Source organism: Octodon degus, unplaced genomic scaffold, assembly GCF_000260255.1.
Source record: "Octodon degus isolate 3935 unplaced genomic scaffold, OctDeg1.0 scaffold00252, whole genome shotgun sequence".
In the NCBI taxonomy this organism is placed as follows: Eukaryota; Metazoa; Chordata; class Mammalia; order Rodentia; family Octodontidae; genus Octodon; species Octodon degus.
The window spans coordinates 2599399-2606231 of NW_004524828.1; the positions used below are offsets into that span (position 1 = coordinate 2599399).

Genomic DNA, 6833 nt, shown 5'->3' on the forward strand with positions numbered 1-6833 from the left:
AGTGTACAATATGCTGGGTTATTATGTTACATTGTTTGGCAGTTCAGGCAGATCAAGGGTATTTTCAACTTCTGACAGTTTCAATTTAAAATGGATTTTTAGAACCTAAACTTAGCTAAAGTGAAGGTATTGCTTCCTTTTCTAAATATTTTTGCACAAATCTGGCTTACTCCATTAATAAGAATTTTTAGCTCAATTTCCACTAAATGTATATGGATATAACACCACATGCTTTTCAATACTTGTTTCACATTTTAACATTGTACTGGTTGATACACTGTGTCAACTTGAGAAGTTCAGAAGTTTAATTAAGTGACTCAGCAGAGAGCCAGGATTCTTGGTTGTAAACATCCTTATCCTGTACAAGAGGAGGACATGGAGGTTGGGTGAGTCCTACAGCCCTAGCAGCAGGACAGCTTGCTGATAATATAAGGAGGACAGAGAGGCTGGCTAGAAGCTGTAGCTGCTGTCCTTGTTTTCTGCGTCCATGAACTGCTGCTCTGTGCCATGTGCCACTCTGTCTGGGACCAAGCGAGTATAGACTGAAACCTCTACAGACTGTGAGTAAATAAGCCTTTTACTCCTTAAATCGAGGTGTCTGTCATTTTGTCCCAGTGTCAAGTGAAAAGTAACTGAGACAAACATTTTACATTTATATATAATGAAGACCGTTTGCTCCAACTTTTGTTGCAATAGCTAAGAGCCTTCTAGTCTCTACTCCACAGAGGAAGGAGGCATAGTCATCTAGGACAGGTGATTCTTCTCTTTCATTTTCTCAAAAGATATCAGCCAGCTCGTAAGACTATAGGAATACATGAGAAAATTATATAGAGATTTCTGTGGTTTATGAAGTGGCATGGTACATGCAGTGCTTATTAGCGAGGGGAGACACAATGCATGCAGATGCAGGCAGCTACTACACAGCTCCAATCTCTGCATGTTATCTGAAAAACTCCTCTAAAGGCCTTTACCTTCTGTAATCTATCATTTTGTTGTTACTGAAAGGACAGTGAAAACTTCTTCCTGCCCCAAATTTCTGGCTAAATAATTTTACAGGAAACAATTATTAAACCAGATAGCAGTGTATCTAATCTCAGATGTTAGACACAGTGACTCCCAGTACCAGTGCTAAACAAGTGAGAACAATAGGGACAGATCGGGTGAGGAAGGTGGCACCTCAGGAAGCTGTGAGACACTGGAAGAATGTTCAGAGACAATACCTGAAGCTACAAGTTGAGTACAAAAATGGGCATTGATTATTCTGGTCTTCTGAATACGGGCTGCTTGTCATGACATGCCAGTTGCTGCTATGATGTCTCTCAGGTAGATGGTTGTTCAAAAAGAAGGGGGTGGTGAATGAAAGCAAGAGACAGGAAATGGAATATTGTGGGACTGTCCTGCTTCATGGTTGTATATGGTAAGCTTTTTGGACTTATGTGTAAACATAAGAAGTATATAATTCTTTATGCCTATTTTAAACATATATTCTAATTTTTAAATTTTTTATCATGTTCTGTAGGGTCTTAAAGTTCAACATATCAATACTTGATGAAAAATACCTGCTCCATGTTTTGCCTAAGATGTTTGATGTTCAGACAGATAGTGAGGTTAAGCTTAACAACCTAAGTTGTATGGTAATAACAATAAGCTTGTCTTCTGGATGGTTAACAACCTAAGTTTGCAGATCAAATTAGAGAAAAAGGAGGGCTGCAAGAAAAGCCAACTTTTTGGCCCTATCCTTCCAAGGTCAATTAAGACTCAGGATATATGAGAAGTTGCACTGTAATGTCATGTAACTCGGTAGTGTCCCAAATTTTCTGATCAAGGAGATTATGGGGTCAAAGAGGAAAGTGAACGATGATGTAGAGTGTGCCTAAGGAGAGTCACATGAAGAGAAAACATTCTCTCAGGCTTTCACAGAGAGGGCATTGGCCAAGCAATGGCCGTGACTACTCATCCATATGGCTGACACTGACAAAGGTTCTACAACCTGAGGTACAGGATCTCAGGATAAATCCTGAGGGGATTTCACTGACCTTATCAGACCCAAAAGCTACAACTCTTGTTGCATAGGTCCTGCTTTACCTTGGTCTTAACTATCCAGCAGAAAAGTATAAAAGTGAAATATAAGAAGTAAAACCATGCTGTTATGTTGAGCTACAGGGGACTCAGGTCAACAGTTTCTGAAATTGCCAGTCAAGCGGAAGACCCAATACTATTATGGGCTAGTGGACTCTTTTAGAATATTTTGCTGAGTTTAGACACCTATAATATTCAAATAACGGAACTTAACAAAAAAAAGGGAATACAGATGAATGTCCATTTTGCATCTGTGTATTCAAAGTGGTTAGGATAGATATATAGTTACATTCTCTTAATGAATAGAGCGATTTGTTCTAATGGTGTTTGTAAATAGAATATCATGTTTGCATCTTATACAGCAATTAACCACTAGGAAGAATGTATGCAATGTATTAATTATTGAAACTGTCCTACCAATTTGATTTGAAACTGTCTCATTGCTATCTGTTTCTCAATAAAATTATGAAAAGAAAACAAAAATAAAAATGGCTAAGTAGGTAAAAAAAAAAAAAAAAAGGGCATTGAAAACTTTAATGCTAAGTGCCTTCAGTATTTTGAGGAAGAATGAGATGAGGTCATTTTATAAGTTGGCACAAAGCAGTGAACAAGAAAACCACCCTTGAACTGGTGTAAACCTCCCATGCTCAGTCATCCTGACAGCTAGAAGACTGTGTCTGCAAAGGCCCGTGGTCCAAACTAACTTGCTTCTTTCGAGATTTGCTCTTCTCTTATCCACCCACCTCTTGCCAACAGCAGCCCAACTAAGAAGGCTTTCTCTGTGTACAAATCTTTGTGGTTTTATCCTTTGTCCTCTAACAGACAGGCATTTTCCATTGCTTTGAGAATTAGAGTCATCTTACGAGTTCTTGGACTGAGGAGGTAGCTTAGTGTTAGAGCCTTTGCTTAGCAAGTACAAGTTTGATTCTCATCACTACAGTCAGTCAATCAATCAATGTATTTTCATGATCCTTAAGCAATACGGTTAAAAAAGCAAGAGGCAATGATTTTAAATTATAAAAGCTCATTGTACATTTTTAATTTTCAAAATTGTATTCATTGAGATTATGTAAAATATGATCATCACAAAATTGAATTTCTAAGTAAAAAATATGTATTAGTAACATCATAAACCATCACTTACACCTAATATAGGAGCTGCCATGCTTTTTTAAATATAATTTGTTACTTAGAGTCAACTGAGGTTTGAAAATGCTAAATGGAAAATTCCAGAAATAAACAATTTTCATATTTAAAATTTTTCAACATTCTTAATGTAGTGAGACACTCTAGACCCTGTACTAAATACAAAATAAAAAAGAACAACAACTACATCATTTGCCTCATCTTACTTTATCAGGTAGGCATTTGTTCCACTTTATATCATCATCAAAGGATAAGTACAGTAAAATAAAATATAGATATATTTATATTTTATATGTACAATATTTATCTAATTTATATACAGAGAAAGGGAGATTAGAGACCAACCCCACATTCATAAACTTGTACTACAGTATATTGTTTTTGTTATCCTGCCTAGCATTAGTTATTATTGTTAATACGTTACTGTGTCTAATTTATAAACTAAATCTCATCATAGGAAAGCATGTGTTGCAGGAAGATCTACTACACATGTTTCAAAACTGTCTGTGTTTTCAGTCATTTACAGGTGTCTTGGAACACGATCCCATCGGGTAGGTGAGCAGGGACAACTTTTATATGAATGTGCTAAGACTCGTAATCAATAGACATTTATTTTTCAATAACTTGTATACAGATAAGATAATATTATCACTATTTTAATTCTACCTCATAATGAAAGTTTATTTCATTTTAGGTTAAAATGAAATAAGCTGATGTATGCAAGGACTACATAATCTGCCCAGAGTCACTGAGCTCTTAAGTGGTAGAGAAGGAGCTGAGGAGCCCAGATTCAGCAAACAGAAATGAATTGTAAGGGTGAATGAGAAGGGGTGGTTCTTGCATTGTCCAACTATAAGAAGTACTACAATGACTCCAGCTCTAATTAAAGAAGTGTACTCCGGTTCTGAGCCCGATAATGTAGGAAACTCGTTGTGAAGGGAGCTGTAGAGAGGGCAACACAAAGCGCAGATTTCTTTCTGTTAAGGATTTTTAATTGTGTGTATAATTTCAGACATCTAAATGTAGGGGGTGGCAATCTATTTCATTAGCTCTGTCTACTCGATGGAAAAGTGCATTTTTCCTATCTAAATTATAGATTTTAAAAATATTCTGGTTCAAAGAAATCACAAAAGAAAACCTACGCTAGAAAAAACAAGTCAAAAGAGAAAAAGTACTTGTGGTTTTCTTAGAATATTGACTCTAATATAGCAATAGAAGTGAATTTAAAATGTACACATAGGGTTTTTTTTGTTAATAGGAACTATTTTCTCCATCATCTTTCGCAAATCTCAAAATTTTTAGGTTAAATATGTGTCATTTAATTGCCAAGTTGTCAGGCTGTCTGGTGCTCAGTGTGACATAGATACATATAAAAAAACTCATGATTTTTGTAAATAGTATGTCAGAAACAAGAACCAGTGGAAAGACACATAATCATGATACTAGCAGAGCAAAACTTGCTTACAGTATAAAATAGAAAGGAAGGAATTCCACAAGAAGGCGGTGGTAGGTATACACTCTGAGGCCTTTCAATATATATGAGGCCCACAAAAGCACAAGTCAGATAAGAAGAAATCTTTGCAAGGTGTTCAAGTAATAAATAATGTACAAAGCAATTTAGCAACCTCAGCAGGCACCACTTACAAGGCTGTGGTAGGGAACAGTGTCTATATTTGTAGAGAAGAGTAGAATCAATACAAGGAGTAAGCTGTCAGTTTTTTCTATAGTATCAATATCTCAGTCTGGTTGCTTTGACTGGTGTTGCTGTTGAAACTATTTCCAAAAGTATAATATTGAGTGACAAACTGCATGGATTAAATGATTTACTTTCATCCCTTAACTGCCTGTTGAAAGACCAGTAGCCCAAAAGGAAAACTATAGAGAGCCTGAGGACAAGGCAACAGTGTGATTTGGAAATGCTTTACACTTCAGAAAACCCTAGTGTCATAGGAAGATCCATCCAGAAGTCCCTATGAGATGCCAAGATAGACTTATATTTGGCTACCCAGACGATTCTTCACAGTATTGAGAGATTTGATTCAATAGATTTATTGGTCAACCTCTCTGTAAGTTATCAGACAAAAGAGTGATTTTTATCTTGGAACAGCAATGAGTAGTCTTAATTCCCTCTTAGTTTATACTTAGGTGTTTGTATCTTATAAAACTCAAACACAACTCTAGTACTACATAATTAAACATAATAAATAATCACCATACTAAATTAGAAATTACAGAAATAAGTATAGAACAATAGGCAGATTCAAACAAGTACAGCAAGAAAACTAAACCATTGGTTTACAAAGTTGGCCTTCCACTACTATCTATATGTGATTTTATCCTCTAACTAATTGATAGGATTTAAAAGGAGCTCTAATCCTTTCCAGCATGAATAACTTCATTGTTATAAACAAGCTAATGTTCAGTTTTAGAGTAGGTTGATAGTTTGTCAGCTATTAAGAAGGTACAGGAGAAAAATTCCCTTTAAATTGAAAAGCAGCAAATAAATAATGAACTAACATGAAATTTTTAAGAATTTATTTCCTTTTACAATTTAGACTGTGGCTCTTAGAGGTATTCACATGACTTTCAGAAGGTGGAGGGGCCAGGAGCACTGAGCTTCATTTGTAATTGGGAGGCAAAGACAGGAGGATCACAAGTTTGAGTCTCACCTGGGCAATTCAGAAAGATCCTGTTTCAGAAATAAATGAATAAACAACAACAACAAAAAAAACCCCAAGAATGCAATTCAATGAAAAGGCACTGGGTTCAATCCACAGTGCTGTATCCCTGTGCTGTATCCCTATCCCACCAAAGGTGAAAGAGACACAAGTGCTTTATTAATCCTTTAGCAAGGGCAGGTGACCAAACATGAGGTTCCATGGAGGTCCCTGACGTTCTCCAAGAAATCCACAGCTGCAACATTAGAGGCTGTTAGGTGAGTATTGTCAGATTCTTGACTCATCCAAATCAGTGGTGAATGGGGGTGAAGAGCCACTTTCCTGAATTCTGTGTCTGCAGGGTTTCCAGGGAGTTTGTGAGCCCCATGTTGCTTGAAGTCTTTACTGCTTCAGATTTCTAAAATGTTTTCTGCTATGTTGACAAAACTATGAATAAGACAGGACAATGCACTTTTAAGATATTTAATAGAAACATGACATTTAAGATTTTAGAAGGTAGTATGAGTTAAGATATCAAAGACACACAGATAATTAAAGACACCTGGAAAAAGATTAGTGTGGTAGTGCAGGTCTATAATCCTAGCTCTCAAAAACCTAAAAGAGGAAAGTTGAGAGTTGGAGGCTAGGCTGATGGCCTGAGCTAAAAAATAAGTTTAAGCCCAGGCTGATCTATACGGTGAGATGTTGTCAAAACAAAACAACTAATGTTTATTCCCCAATTTTTTCATCTGCAAAATGAATAATTTGCTATATTAACTCATAAAGTTCGAACCCAGACTCTAGAGTGCTAATCATTTGCTTTATCACTAAGTTATATTCCCAGCTTATTTTAAAGTTTTTTAATTGCATGATTCATTTTTTTTAGGGGGTACTTCTTATTCAAACTCATCCTCCTGCCTCAGTCTCCTAAATGCTGGGATTGTAGACACA

The 6833-nt window shown here is 36.2% G+C and overlaps 1 protein-coding gene across 2 annotated transcripts in view; it reads right to left on the reverse strand.

Annotated features, from left to right (window-relative positions):
- Hnf4g (hepatocyte nuclear factor 4 gamma) overlaps positions 1–6833 on the reverse strand; it is a 146700-nt gene that overhangs the window by 68890 nt on the left and 70977 nt on the right. Inside the window, exon 1 of one of the 2 annotated variants that reach the window (XM_004646084.2) lies at positions 4870–4992. The exons of the other annotated variant lie outside the window; for it this stretch is intronic. The gene's annotated coding sequence lies outside the window, so the exon portion shown is untranslated. Of the gene's footprint in view, positions 1–4869; positions 4993–6833 lie in introns of those variants that run through there. 2 annotated transcript variants of the gene reach the window in all.